The sequence below is a fragment of the Mus musculus genome, chromosome Y, assembly GCF_000001635.26.
Source record: "Mus musculus strain C57BL/6J chromosome Y, GRCm38.p6 C57BL/6J".
Lineage (NCBI taxonomy): Eukaryota > Metazoa > Chordata > Mammalia > Rodentia > Muridae > Mus > Mus musculus.
The window spans coordinates 88,544,472-88,567,911 of record NC_000087.7 but is presented as its reverse complement, the minus strand read 5'-3'; the positions used below and the strand labels follow the sequence as shown (position 1 = coordinate 88,567,911).

General features: G+C 36.5%; 1 pseudogene across 1 annotated transcript in view; it reads right to left on the bottom strand.

Annotated features, from left to right (window-relative positions):
- Window positions 1-23,440, bottom strand: part of Gm20819 (predicted gene, 20819) — a 43,262-nt pseudogene that overhangs the window by 10,153 nt on the left and 9,669 nt on the right. Inside the window, exons 5-9 of the transcript NR_164185.1 lie at window positions 18,596-18,662; window positions 17,981-18,015; window positions 10,661-10,778; window positions 9,740-9,839; window positions 7,594-7,692 (exon numbers count right to left, since the gene is read on the bottom strand). The product of NR_164185.1 is annotated as a predicted gene, 20819 (transcript). The remainder of the gene's footprint in view (window positions 1-7,593; window positions 7,693-9,739; window positions 9,840-10,660; window positions 10,779-17,980; window positions 18,016-18,595; window positions 18,663-23,440) is intronic.

Genomic DNA, 23,440 nt, shown 5'->3' with positions numbered 1-23,440 from the left:
ACAAGATATACACACAATAAATTACGATAACTGCAACCAGTACAAAATCAGACAGCCAAGTAAGCACACTCTTAACTTTGCACCCAGTAACAGAAACAGATGACTGAGTGAGCACACTCTCACTTGGCACCCAGTAACAGAAATGGATTGCTGAGTGAGCACCTTTCAATTGGCACACAGTAACAGAAACAGATGGTTGAGTGAGCACCACTCAATTAGCACCTAGTAACAGAAACAGACGGGTGAGTGAGCACAGTCTCAATTGGCTCCCCGATGGGAAATACCCAGGCATCCCTGGAGCTCCCTCAGACCTTCTGGGATGTCTCCCAGGTTGGCAGGCAGTTACTCCTGACACGTCTGTCAGTAACACTCCCCTCCATCCCAGACAGGGAATTTGTTGCTCTCATGTGCACAGGCTACTGTAAACTAAGAATACAAAATTCAAAAAAAGCCTGCAGACAAAGACATAGACAAAGACATAGACAAAGGCAGGATCTTACCTCTCAGCGGGGATTTCTGAGAACTGGGGTAGGCCACAAATCTCAGCAAATGAGCACCCACATGTAAGACCACCAAAAGCTGGGCCTCCACTCAAGTCCTAGGATGAGCTGGCCAGCACCCCAAAGACTCAAGAGAAAACCCCCCCTGATGCCAAATTCAAGAGTTTTTACTAAATCTAGCTGAGGACAAACTCCTTCTGCCTTGCAGGGCAGGGGAGTTTGACCCTGAGCAGTAAGAACAGGGGGTTTTAACAGCTAGATGAAGAATTGGGAGGAGTTGGGAGGAGAGTTCGGAGGAGATGGGGAGAGTTGGGAGGAGTTGGGAGTAAACTTGGCTATGGGTGGGGAGTAGTCTCTATCTCCATATCCCTATAGGTCTTCCTACAATAATCACATCTCTGGCTGTAAGGCACAGAAACAAAAAGGCTTTTTGCTGGCTATAGAGAACAAAGAGCTTCTTTCTGAATGTATTTTAGAGATTAGGGAAAACAAGGTTGGGGATTGTCCAGGGTTTTACCTTCCAGGGAGAAATGCTCTAAGCCTTGGCCTCATATTTCTCTTTTGTACCTCATCTTTCTGCATATGAGAGGGACTCTCAGCTTTTATTCCTTTCTCTGGCAGGGAGAAGCCTACTGACTTTTGTCAGTTTGAGGGACTCCTTGAAGCTCTTTGAAGGTGTTTGCCTTCCTGCTTAAAGAGCTTCCTGGATTTCTTTTGAGTTGTTTATCTCTCTGCTTAAGGAGCTTCCTGTAGGGTGGAAGGTTTCAATCCTCTGAGGATACTATTATACAAATGTATATTAAGGGCTTTTGGAGTTATAGTAGTAATAAATTCAATGTTTCTTGTATTGTACAGTTAATAATTTTATGTCACAAAATAATATTATACTAATAATTATTTAAACTGTGTCTTATACTGCTAATATGGTTTCACATATACATGGGAGTTTGGTAGCCTCAGGACTCTGTCCAGGTAGCTGGATCATGTTAATGAATTTTACACTCAGATTGCCATTCATTTTATTTTTAGTTGCCAATTTCAAGGGCACACCATTTACTTTGCGACTACCAGTACTTTAGATTTTTTTTTTTATTTTCATGACAGGGTTTCTGTGTATACCCCCAGCTGTCCTGAAACACACTTTGAACAGCAGCCTGGCCTCGAACTCAAAAATCTGCCTGCCTCTGCCTCCAAAGTGCTGGGATTAAAGTCGAGTGCCACCACCACCTGGCTAGTACTTTAGATTTCTAAATGGTCCCCTCTGGTAAGTTGGAACAGGAAGAAAATTGTACAGCTAGTCCCCAAAACACACAATCCTGATTAGGTGAGAAAAAGTATAATCGAGGCTGTGTACCCAACATATCCAGTATAGCCCACAAAGGGCATGGTACCTGATACCTGCATTGACATTTTTTTTCAGTCCTGTCAGAGATTAGAGAAACTAGACAAGGAATAGATGTTTTGTTCAAAGTGGTTTGGGAATCCACACCATTGAATTTCCCAAGTGACTGCATTAAAGAATGTTTGGCCCAGGCATGTGGGGCTTCCAGCTGAAGTTTAAATCACCCTTCCATTAGGTAGGTCAGTTTTCCCCAACAACTTAAGTATTAGTTCAATTTTGGTTTTGGATTTGTCCAGGATCTCATTATGTAGGTCAGAGTAATCTGGAACACACTGTGTAAACCAGGCTAGCCTCAAAATCACAGAGGATTCTGACTCTGGAGTGCTTAGGTTTAAACACATGTGCTATTACCACTCCTAGTCCCAATAATTGAAGTTTTAGTGAGTCAAGATTTGTAGCAGGACCGGGGAACCTTGTCTCATACAAAGGATTACAGGAATCCAGTTCTTTTTTTTTTTTTTTATCTATCCAGGCCATAGTTCTTCCATGTTAGTTTTTTCACATGCATGGCCAAAATACACCCTTAGCTACTCGACTCTAGTGTCTACCAGGATGCCGCACATGCACACTGTAGTGAAGTCTGCTTGGCAGTCCAAGAGCCCTGGAAGCACTCATGAGTCAAAGAGTTTCAAAATGAACTCAACTCCTGGAGCTTTGGCATTCTCATAACCCACATATTCATACCCTATCCTTTTGTTAGTCTGGTGTACAGATCCATGTGCTCTCTTTTAGTAATATCTTATTATAAGTGCCTTTTAAGATTGATTTCTGACATAGCTAAGCCTTTGCCAGTGTTCCAATGTCCTAGAAAGTCCTTGAGCTGACCATGGGTTTGGAATTCAATGTTGCCTATTCAGTGACATTCAGAATTGCCTTTGGTATTACACTATCACTTAGAATAAAAGCCAAATCACTCCCACATACAGGAATTTACAATGGTTTAGGCAGTAGATCTGGCTGTGGTTTTAGGGTAATGAGATGGTTAGCTAGAGCCAAACTCCCTAATTAGAAATATGACTTGGGTGTGAAAGCCATTGCCCTAGGAGTGTAAGACCTCACACCTGGCTTCTAAGACTTTAGGTGACCTTAGATAGGGCTGACTTTGTCTCAGTTGTTTTATTGACCAGTTCCTGCCTGTCTTTGTGTTTACATTCCTCTGTTTTGTGTAAGAGCCATTAAGCACCCAGTAACCTCATTTGTACTTTGCCAATGTGTCACCTAACTTCCCTATTTTCTTGTGTATAAAAAGTTTGATGCTCAATTTGACAAATGACATTCAGATAGTACACAATCTCACGTGTTCATCTTTCTGTCATTCGCAGACTCTTTGCCCATCTCGGACTAGTGACTCTTTCCATGCAGAAAGAGGGACCCAGAGGGTCTGTGGCCACAGGACCAAAAACAGATTTCTTGCTATGGGAGCAATGAGAAATGGGCTAATTTTTATTTCCTCATGAAAAGAATGGAAGATCTGGATGTCACTTAATGCATGATAGAAACTCTCTTGACATTTAAAACAGACCCTGTGATCGTGCCCTTTCCAATCTGCCAGCCAGTATTCTGTCAGGGGTTTCTTAAGTTAGTGATATTGAAATTAGAATGTTTCCAGGTCCCTAGTTGACAGTCTGATGCAGAAGGCTCCTTTTGAAGGAGCACCATTTTTGCACTTGTAGTGCCAGGTTGTTCATAAGATGTGCTTCCAGTAGGAAATGTAAAAATGGGCTTTAGGGGTACATCTGGCCAGAGTTGAAGGATGTTCACATATATAGTTATCATTTAGCCTGTATGCCCACTCTGAGTGCTACCACTGACTCAATGAAGTTGATCAGCCATAATCTAGGTTTGCAGAGACATATAAAATTATTGACACTGGTTGTCCTAGGTTAGAGAATAGTAACTTTTGGATCATTTGTCCCTGTCCTAAAGGAAGGCTCTGGTCGTCTTGTCATTCCACTGTTGGGGAAAACTGCATATCAAAAAATAATGTCTCCCATGTTGGTAGATGGAGTATGTGATTTTTTTTATACTTGAAAAGTGGATGTGACAAATGAAGCTGGGTCCAAGTAAATCCTTATCCCAAATGAGTCAGACAAATACAGTAGATAACAGAATTAGCAGGCTGGGCCCACAAAGCAGGGGAAGATCAGTCCAAGCAAGTAGTTAAAAAAAAAATCTGTTCATGCTGTAGGCAGCCAGCACCTAAAAGATGGTGCTGGTCTCTGGTACACCATCGCAGTAAACAACACCACTGAGCAGGTGCTAGACCAAATCTGGCACCAACCCCTCCTGAGTGGGTGCATGCAAATTAACATGTCTGCAGACTGACCAACCCTAGCAGGACGCATAGCCCTCCCCAGTGCTGGGGTGTATTTAAGCAGTCCTCCCTGGGTTCCTGGGGTTCCTGTAGCATTGAGGCATTCCTGCTCTTAAGCTGTTGAAAAGAATTCAACTGTGTTGAATTCTCTTTACCAGGAAGAGGTAGGCGAAACATCACCCCAGCAATTGTGTTCCTCTTTTCTTGCCTTTGGGAGGGCCTCAGCAAACCTAGCCCTTTCTGAGCTTCCTAAAACTTGGAAGTTTTATTTGCTTCTGAGTTGTAGGATCCTCCATCCTCCTTATAGGAAAAAATGTATGAGAACTTTGCTTCCTATAAAAACCCAGCAATGTTATATGTGTAGTTTTTTTTTTATTTTGTTTTGTTTTAATCTCATGTCTGTCCCCAGCTGCAGATAGTTTTTGTTTGAAATTCTAGTGATTCTTGAGAGTGAATAAAAGAAAGAGCTCCTGAGAGGACCTAGGGCAGATGCTGCTCCTGCTGCACCTGCTTTTGTTATCACAGGATTAAATGAGCAATGCTCTTGTCAATGGAGCAAGTTTGTGGATTTATTTGTGTCAAAGGGCACTGATGGACATACATTGTTGCAAGGAGAAAAACAAGTGCATAATTTAGCATTCTTAGTCATTAGGTAAGGTTAGGTTATCTGAATTTATCTGAAGGCCAAGCCAAATGAAATGTTGTTTTGATTCCTTTTTGGGAATACAAAAATCCATGTCTCAAACTAATATTTATAGATTTTGTCAGTTGCTTTTAATGTGTTAGTGTTATGAAATATTACATAGCAAGGGAATACATTTGCTGGACCCATGCATGTTGTGACCTTCAGAAATTACACCACGGAACAGACCTGGTATAAAGGAATGATTGGGAGAGGGTAGAGGAGTGAGGAAATGGGGGAGGTATAGAGGCATAGAGGCAGAAACAAAACCATTAGGTCAGAAAAATGTGGGGCAAAGAACAGATAGAGGGCTAGCTGAAAACAAAGAGGAGACAGAGCTATAGAAACAAGAACAATGGGAACAGAGAGGTTGGGCCTAGAACAGAGAGAGGGGGCTAATCAGTCCTTTTATCCTGCCTTGAAGTTAGCAGTTTAGTTTCTTTCAAGAAAGAAATATACTTTCTATGAATTTTGTAAGTTAACAGGAAATATTTTCATCTCTGAGAGCAATGTTAATTTTAAAGTGTTTATAGGAAATTTTTGTGGGACTACTTTCTTAAGAACAATATAAGCCAGGTATGTTGTCACATACCTGTAATAATACCTACATGGAATGCTGAGATCACCTGGAACCTAAACATTCTAGAACTTCTTGGACAATACACAACATACTATGTGCCTATTTCAAAAATGAAATGAAGTGAAATAAAATCAACCCAATGTACCTTCTTTATTTGTATCTCTTACCTTTGGAAACTAATAAGATAATGAATCAAAAAATAAATAAATTTCAATTATCTGTATGAATGAAAACAATTTTAAATGTTAAGAAGGTTAAAAAAATCACTACAGTGATGGGGAGGAAAGAGCCTTGGTGGGAAATGGGACAAGAAGGTGAACATGATCAGGTATTATGTGTGTGGGGAACATAACTGAAGTGCTGAGGAAAAGCAAAAAGAATGGAAACAGGCAACTTTTTGAGGTAGGAGGTGAGAAAACCCTCGGTTATATCAGAGACCTGGGAGGTGAGAGACCCTAAGGACTCAAAGGGAGGGACCTTAGAAGAAATGCCCTACAGTGGGGAGAGGGAACTTGTAGAGTCCTCCTCCAGTGGAGGGACAGGACATCAAGTGGAAAGATTGAGTTACCATCCCACAGTAAAAAGCTCTAACCCAGAATTGTTCCTGTCTGAAAGAACTGCAAGGAAAAAACATGGAGAAAAGCCTAAAGAAAAGGAGATCCAGTGACAAGACCAAATTGTGATAAAGCTCAAGGAGAGGCATCAAGGCCTGACACTATTACTGATGCTATTCTGTGCTCACAAAAAATGGGCTTATCATGACTGCTCTCTGAAAGACCAAACCAGCAGGTGAAAGAGTCAGATGCTCAAATTTATATGCAACAAATAGACAGAAGCTGGGAACCCCTGTGGATGAATTGGGGAAAAGCTGGAAGAAGCTGAGGAAGAGGTCTACCCGGTAGGAGGACCAACAATCTCAAATAACCTGGACCTCCCAGGATGTCTCAGACACTGAGCCAGCAACCAGGCTTCATACACCAGATGATATAAAGCCACCAACACATATACAGAAAAGGACTGCCAGGTCTGGACTCAGTCAGATGAGGTCCATCTAATCCTCAAGGGACTTCAGGCCCCAGGGAGCAGGGAGGTCTGGTGGAGAGGGGAAAGGATGGTGGGGACATACTCTTGGAGATGGGGATTGTGGGCTTGGGGCCCTGGGAGCATGGGGGCATATAGGCAGGAGATATGGGGTGTGGAACAGTAAGAGGGGGAACTAGGAGAAGAATAAAATCTTGACTTTAAAAAAAGTATAAGAATAAATTTTAAATAATTCAACTATATTAGTGTGTGGAATTTCAGTCCACGGGACTATATACCATTCACATATTCATTTAGATTTCCTTTGGAAGTTAATATAAAGATGCACTTACACTTAAACAAGAAAATGATTAAAGATATTTAAAAATAAAGAAGTTCTATTTTAACTCTAAAGGTATAACTGCTAGTTAACTTTGTAATCACATCACTGGGATTAACTTCCTTCTCAGAATCATCAGAATAACAAGGATTAAAGAAACTTTAAAACTCTGTTTCATAGGAAACAAAAAAGTTAGAGATTTTTTTATTTGTTTTATATATATATACCAGCAAGTGAAAATTTTTCATGCTTCATTTTTCTGAAGATGGGAAAGTAGAAGAGTACTTCAGATTATTCTCCATGATGGCTCTTTCAAACATAGACATTTTTTTTTCTCAGTTCACCATCTACACCAAAAAGCATATCTTAGTTCTTGGTCCCCAAGTTCATCAAAAACTAAAACAGAAAAGTACCTCTTATTAAATAAATTCCCAAGGATACAAATATGAAAGATTCTGTGCAGATGATGTATAGGGTAAAGGTTAAGGTCAGGATTAGGATTAGGGTTAGTGTTAGTGTTATGTTTAATAAAGCAGGATAATTATAGTGTTATTAAAGTATGAGGTACATCTGAGGTCTAATTCCCATTTTATCATTTTATATCTTTAATAATTCATACAAAGCCATTAGGATTTTATGGATAATAGCAGTCATTTCAGTAAGAAATAATTCAAAATAATAAGTAGTTAAAACTTTATGATTATTAAAACATATTTAGATTCCTAAGGTCATTTTATGGACCATGTGCAACATACCTCCATGGACTTCTCATGCATTTCTTTAACTGCTTCCAGGGTCTGGTTCTGACTACATTTGGACAGTTTCAATGCTTGTTGTTCTTTTTGACAACTATTCTACAAATGTAAAAGGAAAACATTAGTATAACAATTCTGTTTATTTTTGTTGTTACTGCCATGCAACATGCATGGCAGTCTAACAATAAAACACTAAATGTATATCTAATACTAAAACATTTATGTGAGCAAAAATAATTCTATATGAAAGTTAAAAGGAATAGTTTTCCAACTGATTTAAAATTTTAACAACTATTTTGACTAAATATATATATATATTTACAATAATATGAAATAACATTATGCTACCAATTGTGGGGTAGGAATTTTTTTTAATGTGAAAGAGTTTTTCATAATGCACAGACTGGCCTTAGCCTCCCAAGTTCTTATGTTTATAGGCATGCACCATGTATACATGAACTCGGTAAAATCCTAGTCTTGGAAGCTTAGATTGGTTTTCTCTAGATTCCAATCTCAAGCAACATATAGAAGTAGTAACATAAAGTTCTCATTGTATTCTTTAGGGTTGCGCACAACCATGATAATTTGCATTTTAAAAAAATTAAGACAAGCCCTTTACACCTTTTCACCTTGGGCTACTACAATCCTGTTTTGCCCTTTATTCACTGTGATCAATTTTTTACCTCACATTTGCACTCAAATCATCATAATTAAGTAAAATTACCTCTAATTTGCAATGCTTATCTTTAAAAAAAGTGCACCTGCATACATTTGGAGACAAAGGGTTAATATTGGGTGTCATCTTTGATTTCACAGTACTGTTTCAGAGACAGAATCTCACTAAACCTAGAGCTCATCATTTATGCTACACCTGGTGGCTACAAAGATCTGGAGATCTTCTTTTCTCTGAACTAAATCTGAGATTGGTTGTTTTAAAATGCTCACAACCACACCAACTTTTTTTTGTTGTTGTGGTGGTGGTTTGTTTTTAGTGTTGCTAGTTTGTTGTTGTTTATTTTGTTGTTGTTGGTGGTGGTGTGGGCATTCATCCCAATGCAGGGAATATAAGCTGGGGTCTCCATGCCTACACGGGAGAAAGATTACCAATTAAACCATCTTCCAGCCCTGTAAATCAATCTTATTGGGCCCACATGCAGCATATGACACATTTAGGGATCTTTTCTTCTTTAAAACTTTCCTTCACTCATGGTAGTTTTCTTTCTACCAGTGGTTCTCTTCCTTTACTGGCTCCCTCTCACCAGCTGCCATATGCAAAATTACAAATTTTGAAGTACCCTGCTGTTCTGAAATTTAGACTCCTTATTTACAGGGATGATCACTTTCCCTTGAAATGTCATCCAGAGTCCAATGTTTAAAAACTGTCTTCAATTGGAGTATTTATTATTTATCTTTAGTTCCTATCTCTTTCCAGAACTGACTCATAATGGCAGGTTCCTCAATGCCTTCTGAGGCAAGAATGAATTTGCTGTTCCTTTCAAATTGAATACTTTCCAAACTATTAACCAGTAAATAAAATAAAATAGTTAATATGATTATCGTTGTCTCAGATCTTACTTGGAAACCAGGTGATGACTCTACAGGTAGAGTAATGGAGACGTGATCTAAAATTGTTTGCTGATATTCTTCCACAGGAAAATTCTTCCAGGGCTGTTGAGATTGTTTGTTTCCATCCTCTGTTGTTACTAAATCTTTACTAAATTTAGGACTGTAAGAACTGATTTACCAAATTGAGTTGGTTTTTTAATATAAACAACAGAGTCCAGGTGAAACCAATAAATAAGCTTTCTCTCTTCTTTGAACTCTGATATATTGTGTTTTTTTTTTTTTTTTTTTTTTTTTTTTTTTTTTTTTTTTTTTTTTTTTTTGTCACTGGTAATCATCTCTTGATCTTTCTGCAAATGTCTGCCTCTTGAAAATTTATGATCTGGTATACCATAAAATGCCTAGTCGTTTTCATTGATATAGTATGCAATCAATAGTTTATATCTCAGTAAGACTAGAACAGAAGCAAGGATAGATAGATAATGGAACTTAATTTAGTTTCATATGCTCAACTCAAGGCTAGTTGTTCCATTCCTACTTAGTAATACTAGGTTAAATATTAAGTTTTTTTTATGGTACCAACCACTGATTTTTCTTTTTCTTCATTGAATTTCTGTACATCCATATCAGACTTCTGAAATGTAGTTATATACTGCTCACAAAATTTGTTGTTGATGTTCTTCCTGTAAAGCACAGTAACAAAAGCAGGCACATTTCATACCAATATGAAAATGAACACTCAGAACAAATTCAATTGAACATTTCATACTATAAAAAGAAAAATAGCAGTATAAAATATCTAATGGGAAATCATTATAGATTTTTCCGCTAACATATTATCAGAGAGGTTTTCATTTACGTTTTAGCTTTTCAAAATTAAAGAAATATAAACACACACAACACACACGTAACACACACACACACACACACACACACACACACACACACACACACACACACACATATATATATATATATATATATATATATATATATATATATATATATATATATATATATACATGTACAAAATTTAATTATATTTCAATGTGGTTTTTTTTTCATTATTTTCTACCAAATATAAATTCTAATTTATTTTTCATACATTGCCTTAGTAAAGACAGTGCAAAACATGTCAACTAAAATATACTAATTGTCTGCATATGTAATTGTAGTTGTTCCTTTTGAATATTGTTAAACATAATAATCCATAAATTACATTCCTAAGACTATGTGCAAGACTTCTGTATTTCCACAATGAATGTAAATTAAAATTTAAATCTCATTAACATTGACTTAAAGCAGAAAATAAAATTTTCATAGATTTCTATGAATTAGATTTAGTTTGCTTGAAGGCATGATGTTATAGGGTTAACTGTTTAGACAAAATCAAAGCCACACATTTTTACTAAAGAATCAGACAGGATATAATTTTTTTTAAACTGCAGCCACATATAATTTTTAAAATGATACACATTTGACCCTACAAATATAACAACTCTACCTCTCTCGTTCGTTCGTTTTGCAAAATCTTTCTAATTTCTGGTTGCTGCCTTTGAAAGATTCTTTGACATAAGTTTCCATCCATTTTCTCTTTATGTGAAGCGTCTTATAAATGTCATCTATATTAAAAATAAAGAGTCATTTTGAAGAAAAATTAGATGATTCCATGTATTCAAGTAAAAATAGATATAGATAAATTTCATTCAATAATGCTATGGAAACTTAAAATTAAATGATAGATATCACAAACATGCTTCATACTTTAGAATACTTAGGGTTTGGTATGTTCAGATGAAGGATGTTCAACCTGTAAAGTCTACAGAAATGTTCCACAACATAGAAAAAAACAGTCCATGTATTTTGGATAAGAAATATCTAATCTTATTTATAATTATATAAATAAATTATTATAATTTTAATTTCTGTAAGGAAAATAATTTTGAGCTTCAAGAACAGTTTTCAAAAGAACAAATGCACAAAACAAAGGATCAAAAGTATACTTAATTCTTCATAAGGAAACACTTTTAATAAAGGCTAATTCTTTTCCAAATCTAAAAAAGATGATGCAACTGAAAGAACAAACTTGACTGTGGAACTGTTAGACCCATTGTTTAAAATATTCAATTAAAATAAGAGGGCAACCGGTCATATTGGTTCCCATGTTAATCCTAGTATTCTGGAGGAAAAGGCAGAGAGATATTTGTGTATTCCAGGTTAACCTGGTCAACATACTGAGTTCCAGGACAGACAGAGCTACAAATGAGACCCTGTCAGAATCAAACCTGCGTTTGATTTCTAGCACCTACATAATGTGCACAAATATCTCCAACTCCAGTTCCAGGGGATGTGATGCCCTGTTCTAAATTCTGCATGCACCAGGTACATATGTATATGACTCACAGACATACTTATAGGCAAAATACCTATATAAATAAAAATAGATAAAAATGTTAAAATCTATGTTTAAAACAATGATCTCCAAGTTTTTTTTAATCAAAATAAAATTATTTCTAAAGTGAATTGGTAATTATATTTCAGAACATATCCTTTAAAAAACACTTGAAGAAAATTATGGTAGGAACTTTTGATCAGTAACTGCTGCAGTTCATGAAAATTGTAATGCTTCAGAAAATGTTTAGTACCTTTCTAGCATGCACAGTTAGCTTTCAGTAACTAGGATGAAGCTATATTTCGGTGTACATGTTTAATATTCTCACCATCCATAGTACTAGACAAAATCAGATTATTAAATGATTATTCTGCCTCCTCTAAATAGAGCAAATCCTTCAGTTGAAAAAAATAATTTGGTAAAATGGGTAACTTGAAAGAAGCAAAATATTATTTTTTAAAAAATATAATATTGTTTCATGGGGGTAGAGATATGGCTCAGCAGTTAAGAGTACTTCCTGTTCTTTGCAAAGGACATAGGTTTGGTGTCTAGCACTCATATGGTGGCTCACAACTATCTGACTCCAGTTCCAGGTATCTGAAATAATCAACTGATATCTGAACAACAGGTACACATGTGGTGCACATATATAACTGTAAGCAAAACACTAATACACATAAATAAGTCCAAAAATAGGTATTAGGAGCATTGTTTAGTAAGCCATGTAAAGATGTTTTTTTTTGTGTGTATGATCCTAGTATTGGAAGCTTAAGCAGGAGATTTCCAGTGTAAAGACTGCATAGGTTAAATAGGAAAATGCAGGCCAGCCTGAACTACATAATGACACCATATCTCAAAGACAAGTTACTGTCTTCTGAGAAAGCTCACTTAGCATTCAGTTACATATAATTTAAAACAGATACTTTAGAATCTGAGTATCATTCTCTCATTGTTTAGTAAGTTGTCTTCCACTTACAGTTACATAATTCATTTCATAAAAAGAAAAAAAAAAAAAACAATGAAGGGATTGGAGAGATGATTCAGCAGTTAAGAGCACTGGTTCCCTTCCAGCTTTCTGAGATTGGAGTACCAAAACCCACAAGGTGGCTCACTACCTATAACTTCAGTTTCAGGGGATTCAAGGCCTTCATCTGGCTTCCTCAGGTACAAGACACACTAGTTGTGCACATACACATGTGAAAGAAAAAAAAAAAACAATAACCATAACATAAAATTTAAAAATAAGTTATAAGGGTTACATTAAAGAATTCAGTTTTGCACTGTGCCATATAAAGAAGGAAGCACAGAAGACTCCTAGAAAAGAAACTGACTTAATATAAAATTAGCACTGGATCAATGAAAATATGTTTCATGTACAGAATTTTGTATACATATCACTTAGCTATGAGTACATGGAACTGTGAAATTGTTTACATCTATTTTTTTTTCCTTTTAAAATTCCTTCAAAGCTGTTACAAAAAAGCCTCAGTAGTCAAGAGGGCCTACTGTGAAAAGAGGAGGTTCACAAAGTACTTTTTTTTTGTTTTTTAAGGTAAGTAATGTTACTTCATGCTTATCAAAGGATAATTCATCAAAGATGAACTCACAATTCTGAATATCTATGCTCCAAATACAAGGGCAACCAAATTCATAAAGAAATTTTACTAGAACTCAAAGTACATATTGTACCCCATATAATAATAGTGAGAAACTTCAACACCCCACTCTGAGCAACGCAGAGGTCCTGGAAAAAAAGAAATGAAAAAGAGACACTGTGAAACTAATGAGAAGTTATGAAACAATCGGATTCATCAGATACATATATATGTATCTGTCACACACACACAGACACACACATCCAAACATGCACACATATATTGAAGCAAATTCACACACAGTTCTCACTAGATGAAGATAAATTATTTGAAAAAAAATCAACAAACCTTCTTGATAATAGTCTTGGATAGATTAAGAATTTTAAGCACATACCTAAATATAGAAGCAAACCAGAAGCCAACATCAAATTAAATGGAAAGAAACTTGATGCAATCCCACTAAAATAAGACAAGACAGGACTAGACAAGGCTTCTTACTCTTTCCCTACCAATTCACTATAGTACTACAAGTTCTAGACAGAGCAACTAGAAAACAAAAATTGGTCAAAGGAATAAAAATTGGAAAGGAATAAATCAAAATATCACTATTAGCAGATAATAAAATAGTATACTTAAGTGACCACAAAAATTCCATCAGAGAACCCATAAACCTGAAAAACAACTTCAGCAAAGTGGCTAGATATACAATTAACTCAAACAAAACAGTACCTTTCTTCTACTCAAAAGATAAACAGGATGAAAGGCAATTATGGAAACAACACCTTTCAAAAGTCACAAATTATAGTTCCTTGATGTGACTCAAACCAAGCAGGTGAAAGATTTCTATGACAAGAACTTCAAGTCTCTGAAGAAAGAAACTGAAAAATCTCAGAAGATGGAAAGGTCTCCCATGGTCATAGATTAAGTTAGTAAAAATGGCTGTCTTCCCAAAAGCAATCTACAGATTCCATGCACTCTCCATCAAAATTTAAACTCAATTCTTCGTAGAGACAGAAAGAGCAATATGCAAAACCATTCGGAATATCAAAACTCCAGAATATCCCAAAACTATTCTCAACAATAAAAGAACTTCAGGGGGAATCATCCCTGACCTTAAGCTGTATTATGCAGAAATAGTGATAAAAAATGTATGGTAATGGTACAGAGACAATGCCTTCATGAAATGGAGAGATCTAAAATATATCATCCTGTGTGATCTCAAAGGAAAAAAAAACATGGTATGCACTCACTGATAAGTGGATATTATCCTAAAAGCTCAGAATACCCAAAATGTAATTCACAGACCACATGAAGCTGAAGAAGAAGGAAGACAAAAGTGTAGGTGTTTCAGTCCTTCTTAGAATGGGGAACATAATATTCCTGATAGGAAATGTGGAGATCAGGGCAGAGACTTAAGGAATGACCATCCAGATTCTGTCCAACCTTTGGATCCATCCCATATACAGAAACCAGGCACAGTCACTATTGTGGATACCAACAAGTGCTTGCTGATAGGAGCATAATATGACTGTCTCCTGAGAGGCTCTGCCAGGGCTTGGCAAGAACAGAGGCTGATGCTCACAGCCAACAATCAGACTGATCATGGGGTCCCCAGGGGAGCAGTTAGAGGAAGAACTGAAGGAGCTGAAGGGGTTTGCAACCTTACAGGAAGAACAACAATATGAACCGAGCAGACAGACCAGAGCACTCAGGGACTAAGCCACCAAACAAAGAGGGGCACCCATGACTCTAGCGGCATATAGAGCAGAGGATGGTATTGTCAGACATCAGTGGGAGGAGAGGTCCTTGGTCCTGTGAAAGCTCCATGCCCCAGTGTAGGCAAATGCCAGGGTAGGGAGGTGGAGTATGTGGGTGAGGGAACAGGCTCATAGAAACAAAGCAAGTGTCAAATGGAATAGGGATTTCCTGGGATTTTACCAGGAAATGGCTGATATTTGAAATGTAAATAAATACACACACACTCACACACACACACACACACACACACACACACACACACACACACACACACACACACAGATGGCTTTAACTGTGTCTTCAGGTGGGTTTACATCTAGTCACAGGATGATCTAAATTTTTCCCATTCCTGCTAGTTTTTTGATAAATTAGAGTAAATGTGTCTGCATCTCAATCTCCAAATAAAATCATAGTTGCTCTTATCACAACCAAGCTCCTCAACCTTTTTCATCACAATACAAATCTAAGACAAATCTTAAATATAAAATTCTTCCTGGCTGGACAAATATTTTACTGCTACAGCAAGAAGCTCTGGTTTCAATCTTCAGGAATGAAAAATAAAAACCCCCAAAATTTAGATATAAAAAATAAAGAAGGCATGATTCCTCGGGCCCCATTACATTTCTGAGGCTGAGGACTTCAGGTACAAGGCCAGTCCAGGCTGCAATTGAGGTTTCAGACAATCCTGAGATATAGAGCTAGAGGTTACTTTCCTAAACCAAAACAACAAATAAATAAAGACAGCCTGGTCTGAATTATGTCTGAATTCCCAGCACTTCTGAGGCTGAGAGAAGCCTCTAGTATTTGAGGCAGTTTGGAACCTATATATAGAAATTTCGGCAATGTGGCATTATCACAACACGTTAAAATGTAGACTGGTCTTCAGTTTCTATTTAATAAATTCCTGGTGGGAAGCAGTTGCACAGAAGAGGGTTTTGTCTGTTTCATCCACTAAGTGAAGTCCAGTTTACTCACACCTCACATCCCCAGTCCCCAAGAATACTTTCAGGGTCTCCATTTCCTTGGCCTTCCTGATTTCTGCTAGGAGCTAGTCTGTTCAAACTCTTGCACTTACAGTGAAGTTCTCAGTTTTTCTCAGCAGAGGCCTAAGTGGGAAAGGTCGATTGTGAACCTGGAAGTAGCAACTTCCTGAGTCCAGTGAGGGTCACCTAATCTCATTACTCCTGAAGAAACACCTCCAAAACTCCACCTTCATCCCCACCCAGACCCCTAGCTGAACCAGGATTAACCAACAGATAATTGACTACCTCCACTGAGACTTCATCCTACCATGATTCCTCAAGAATTTTGTTTCCTCAAGAACTCTTTGTAGCCACCATACTGGGTAACAGGGTTTGAACAGCAGGAAAATAATCTCAGCCAAGCCCATTGCTGATTGGCTGTGTTTGCACATGAGTACTAAGGGTAAGAGAGGCTCTTTCAGTCATCTGTGATTAAAGCTTCAAAAAGCGGGTAGTATTTTAACTTCCACTACTACCCAGAGGCTTTCCATTTTCTAAGTTTGCAATACTAACTTGAAAGTTAAAATAAAATGAACTCCAAAGACGACTCTCCTACTTTGTTTCAGATGAAGGGACTGTTCTGTGTAACTCTAAATTGTTTTTTTTGTTTGTTTGTTTGTTTTGTTTTTTTGTTTCTTTTTTTTTGGTTTTTTTTTAAACTAAAGTGTTTTTGCATGTTTGTATTTATATAACATGTATGACTAGTTCCCCTAGAAACTAGAATAGGATGCCAAAATCCCTGGATCTAGAATTAAAAATGATTTTGAGAATTATGTGCGTTCTAGGAACTAAACATTGGTTCTGTACAAAAGCAACAAGTGTTCTTAATTTCTAAGCCATCTTTCCATTCCTATCCTGTGTGTGTTTTAAGGTGTGCTGGACCATTTCTCACGATAGATGTTTAATTTTACTATATAATGGAGAGTATAAAAAATGACTTTGTTAATGTTGTCTATTTCCAGAAACAGAAAAACAAACAAACAAACAAACAAAACAGCAACAAAAAAAAACATAATTTTAATGGATTGTGTAAATCATAAATAGTTTCAGGATAAAAATGGAGTGTATACATTTCAGTATATGGGTGCATAAGGAGGCCAGATATAGACATCTGTTTTATTCTCAATTATATTCCAAATTTCTTTTTCATTTTCAGTTTTTTTTTCAAGTCAGGGTTTATCTGTATAGCTCTGGTTAACCAGGAACTCACCCTGTATACCCGGGTGGCATCAAAATCAAAAATCTCCCTGCCTCTGCCTCCCAACGTCTGGGATTAAGGCATGTGCCACCACTGACTGACCCAACTTAAAACTTGAGATAGGTTCTCTCTGAATATGCAGCTAACCAATGCCACTACCTCGGCTAGCCAGCAAGCTGTCTCCACCTACTCAGCACTGGTTGGCAGCCTGCATTTTAGAAGTGGATTCTAGGCCCCCACTTTTATTTTCAAGAAAAACATTTTACTAAAACAGCCATCTCTCTAGCCACTCTTCAAGGTTTGTTCTGTTGCTATAGACACTGCAATTTTTTGTTTGTTTGTTTTTTTTTTGTTTGGTTTCTTTTTCTATTTCTCTAATCATGCCTAAGTTTAGGCTCCTAAAATGCTTAGTGGTGGTTTTGCTTGTTTCCTTACAACAGCAAATTGGTTTTCTTGCTCACTTTACAATTTGCAGCTAATTTGGCACACTGGACGAACTGACATTTCATTTACTAGTCTTATTGCTGTGTTTTGTTTCTTTGGTGCTTTTTTTTTTTTTTTTTTTTTTTTTTAATTTGCTGGGTTTGTTTTTTTTTTTTGCTGGTTTTTTGTTTTTGTTTTTGTTTTCACCACTGAAGATGAAATTTATAACTTTTAATGGTGCTTTACCACTGAGCTACATCTTTAGTTAATCTTTAGTTTTGAATGTTGGATGAGAAGTTATCTGTGTGTATTTTTTAACGAAAACTATAATTTCTGTGAAGCCTACAATTATCCCCCTATGCTATAGGTTCTATAGAGATCTGTTTCCCTCGTTTGGCCTCTTCAAGAAACAGGGAAATATTTCTAAAATACATACCTCCAGATTTATCCAACATACTGCCTACTTCATGTCTGTGAAGACAGAACAATAAAAAATTAAAGCAAGAAATATAGTAGACTGGTAGGCCATTTTTTTTTACCACACACAAAACTTTACACAGAACCTTCTTTAATTTTTTATAATAAATATATAATGTTTGGTTTGGAACAAATGTCATATGCATATAAAATATATGGTGGACTACCAACTTGAACTTGGATTATTTACTTTTAACAATTCATACGTTTACACCCCACAAGGAGTTTATTCATAACTCTCCCACAATTGCCAAGACCCTTTTTTCCCCCAGATAGTCCCCTACTTATTTTTATGATGTTTCTCCTTTTCTTTGAGTGTGTCAAAGATCACATGCAGGTGGTCCTATTGTATGAGTTCCTATGTGTTGGTGATCACAAAGTCTAAAGGATCCCAAGCTGGGCTTGAACTTAACATATATCAGCATCTGACATTGAAATGCTGATCTTCCTGAATCTAGTTTTCCAGTGAAGGTAACACAAACACTACTTTTGAAGTACTCTATTGAACTGGCAAAAAAAAAAAAAAAAGAAAGAAAAAAGAAGAGAAAAAAAGAAAAAGAATTGAAAATATTACCCCATGTCTTCATCTCCTTTTACTTGAGGCGATATATTTTCATCTTTACCAATTGCTGGATTATTTACTGTATTGACAATAGAAAATGTAAACATTTGAAAGTATGCAATATTAGTAATAGTTAATAAAGTACTATCAATTTGAATTTCTTTGGAAAAACTGCCCATTTTGAGTTTTTGAAACAGATTTTAAAAATTAAGTAAAATTAAGTACATCCAGGAAATCTAGGACACAAGGAGAAGAAAAAACATAAGGATAACAGGTATAGATGAGAAGTAAGATTTCCAAATTATAGGGCCAGTGAATATCTTCAACAAAACTATAAAAGAAACCTTTCCTAACCTAATGAAAGAGATGTCCATGAACATACAAGAAGCATGCAGAACTCCAAACAGTTTGGACCAGAAAAACAACAACAAAAACAAAAATCCCTGCCATCATATATTAATCAAAGCACCAAATGAACAAAACAAAGAAAGAATATTAAAAGCAGTAAGGTAAAATGGTCAAGTAACATATACAGGAATTCCTATCAGAATTACACCTAACTTCTCCCCAGAGACTATGAAAGCCATAAGATCCACGGTAGATATCATACAGACACTAAGAGAGCAGAAATAAGAGCCAAAGCTATAATATGCAGTAAAACTATTTTACCATAGATTGAGAAAACAAGGTATTCCGTGAAAAAACAATATTTACACAATATCTTTGAACAAACCAAACCCTTCAAGGGATAATAAAGGGAAAACTCCAATATAAGGAGGGAAATCACATGCTAGCAAAAGCAAGATATTAATCTTGAAGTAAACCTAAAAGAAGATAGCTACATGAACAAAATTCCAACAAAAATAACAGGAAGAAACAAAGACTTTGTCTTAGTATCTCTTAATATCACCATATTCTATTCACCAATTAGAAAGAAATAGACAAACAGACTGGATGTGTAAGCAAGACCCAGCATACCAGAAACAAACCTCAGGGACAAAGACAGACATTGCCTCACAGTAAAAGGCTGGAAAACAATTTTCTAAGCAAATGTTCCAAAGAAACAAATTTGGAGTAGCCATTCTAATATCAAATAAATTTGACTTTCAACCCAATGTTATCAAAAAAGACAAGGAGTGACACTTCATATTCATCAAAGTTAAAATTTACCAAGATGAATTTTCAATTCTAAACATTTATAGTCCAAATGCAATGGCATCCATATTCATATAAGAAACTTTAGTACAGCTCAAAATGCACATTGCACCACACACAATAATAGCAGAAGACTTCAACAACCCTCCTCATCAATGGAAAGATCCTGGAAAGAAAAATTAAAAAAAGACACAGTTAAACTAACAGAAGTTATGAAACAAATACATTAGTTGATATCTATAGAACATTTTATTCTAGAACAAAAATTGTCCATTCTGCTCAGCACCTCATGACGCCTTCTCCAAAATTAACAATATAATCAGTCACAAAGCATGCCTCAACAGATATAAAAATATCCAAATAATCTCATACATCCTATCTAATCACCAAGGACTAAGGCTGATCTGAAATAATAATATAAATAATTGAAAACCCATGTACACGTAGAAGGTGAACAAAAATCCAGTCAGTGATAAATCAGGTAGGGAAGAAAAAAAAAAAATAAATGTAAGACTTTTTAGAGTTTAAAAAAAAATGAAGTTACTATATAACAAAAGTTGTGGAACACAACTAAAGCAGTGTTAAAGGGAATCTCATAGCTCTGAATGCCTCTAAATAGAAACTGGAGAGAAGATACAGTAGTAGGTTGACAGCACACCTAAAACCCCTTGAATAACAGGAAGGAAATTCACCCAAGAGGAGTTGAAGGCAGGAACTAATCACACTCAGGGCTGAAATCAAACAAGTGGAAACAAAGGAACTATAACATAAAATCAAACAAACTAGGAGCTGGACCTTTGAGAAAGTCAACAAGATAGATAAAACATAAGCCAGACTAATTACAGGGCACAGGGAAAATATCAACATTAACAAAACCAGTCATGAAAAGGGAGACATAACAACAGATACTTAGTAAATCCAAAAAAATCATCAGATCCTACTATATAAGCCTGTAACTTAGCAAAAGTGGAAAATCTGGATGAATTGGACAATTATCTAGACAGATGTCAGGTACTAAATTTCAATCAGGTTGAGATAAACCCTGTAAACTCTCCCATAATCCCCAAAGAAATAGAAGCAGTCATTAAGAGCTCCCCCCTCAAAAAAAAAAAAAAAAGCCCCGTATCTGATGGGTTTAGTACAGATTTCTATCAGGCTTTCAATGAAACACCAATACCAACAATCTTCAATCTATTATGCAAAAACAAAAGAAAATGAACACTACTTAATTTGTTCTATGAAGCCACATTTAATCTTATACCCAAACCATACAAAAACCCAATGAAGACAGGATACTTCAGACCAATTTAACTTATAAATATTGATGCAAAAATACTCAATAACATCCTGTTAAACACAATCCAAGAACACATCAAAATGATCATCTTTCATGATCAAGCGGCTTCATCCCAGGGATACAGGAATGGTTCAATATATGGGAATCCATCAATGTAATCCAATATGTAAAGAATCTCAAGGAAAAAAACACAGTATTATCTCATTAGACGCTGAGGAATCATTTAAAAAAAATCAACACACCTTCATGATGAAGTCTTGGATAGATTCAGAAAGCAAGGCCCATAACTAAACATAGTAGCAAACCAGGATCCAACATCAAAATAAATGGAGAGAAACTCGATGCAATCCCACTAATATATGACAAGGCTTCCCACTCTCTCCCTACCTATTCACTATAGTACTAGAAGTTCTAGCCAGATTAAATAGACAACAAAAAGAGGTCAAAAAGTTAAAAATTGGAAAAGAACAAATGAAAATATCACTATTAATAGGTAATAAGATAGTATATTTAGTGACCCCAAAAAAATCCTCTAAAGAACCCTTAAGCCTGAGAAACAACTTTAGCAAAGTGATTGGATATACAATTAACTCAAATAGATCAGTAGCCTTCCTCTACTCAAAGGATAAACAGGCTGAAAAGGAAGTTATGGAAGCAACACTCTTCACAATAGTCTCATATTTTAATAACTTGGTGTGACACGAAAAAAGCAAGTCAAAGTTCTGTAGGACAAGAACTTCATGTCTCTAAAGATAGAATTGAAATTCTCAGAAGATGGAAAGATCTCCCATGGCCATAGATTGGTGTCCCAAATAATTTAGTAAAAATGTCTATCTTGCCATAAGTAAGCTCTGATTCCATGCCCTCTCCATCAATATTCAAACTTAATTCTTTATAAAGATAGAAAGAGCAATATGCAAAATCATTTGGAATAACGAAAATCCAGGATATTGTAAAACTATTCACAACAATAAAAGAACTTCAGGGGGAATCATCCCTGACCTCAAGCTGTATTATAGAGAAATAGTGATAAAAATGTATAGTGACCATAAAGAAAAAATGACTTCAGGAAGTTCACACGCAAACGGATATGTCTAAAGTATATCATCCTGTATGAGGTAACACAATCCCAAAGGAAAAAATATGGTATGCACTCACTGATAAGTGGATATTATCCTAAAAGTTCAGAATACCCAAAATGTAATTCACAGACCACATAAACCTTAAGAAGGAAGAAAAAAGTGTGCATGTTTCCGTCCTTCTCAGAATGGGGAACAAAATAGTCGTGGAGGAAATATGGAGACAAAGTGCAGGGCAGAGACTGAAGGAACGACCATTCAGAATCTGCCCCACCTGTGGATCCATCCCGTATATAAACACCAGACCCTGTCACTATTGTGGATACCAACAAATGATTGCTGAAAGGAGCCTAATAAGGCTGTGTCCTTAGGGGCTCTGCCAGAGGTTGGCAAAAACAGAGGCTCATGCTCACAGCCAACAATCAGACTGATTATGGGGTCCACAGTGGAGGAGTTAGAGGAAGGACTGAAGGAGCTGAAGGGGTTTGTAATCTTACAGGAAGAACAATAATATGAACCAAGCAGACCGCCCCCCTCCCCCCAGAGCACTCAGGGACGAAGCCAGCAAACAAAGAGGGGGACCATGGCTCCAGCTAAATACATAGCAGAGGATGTCCTTGTCAAACATCAGTGAGAGGAGAGGTCCTTGGTCATGTGAAGTTTGGTGTCCCAGTGTAGGCAAATACCAGAGCAGGGACATGGGTGTTGGTGGGTGGGGGAACATGCTCATAGAAGCAGAGGGAGGGTGGAATGGTAAAGGGAATTTCTGGGGTGAAACCAGGAAATGACTAATATTTGAAATGTAAATAAACACACACACACACACACACACACACACACACATAATATGATGGCTTTAACTGTGACTTCAAGTGGGTTTATATGCAATCACAGGATGATCTAAATTTTGGTCCCATTGTTGCTAGGGTTTTGATAAATTAGAGTAAATGTGTTTGCATCTCAATCTCCAAATGAAATCATGGTTGCTTTTATCATAACCAAGCTCCTCAATTTTTTTCATCATAATACAAATCTAAAGCAGATCTAAAATATAAAGTTTTTCTGGCTGGACAAATATTTTACTGCTACAGCAAGAAGCTCTGGTTTCAATCTTCAACAAGGAAAAAAGGAATAAAAAACAAACAAACAAACAAACAAACAAACAAACAAAAATTTAAATATAAAAAATAAAGAACACATATTTCCTCAGGCCCAGGTACATTTGTAAGGCTGGGGACTTCAGTTTCAAGGCCAGTCAAAGCTGCAGGTGAGGTTTCAGACAATCCTGAGATATAGAGTTAGAGCTTACTGTCCTAAACCAAAACA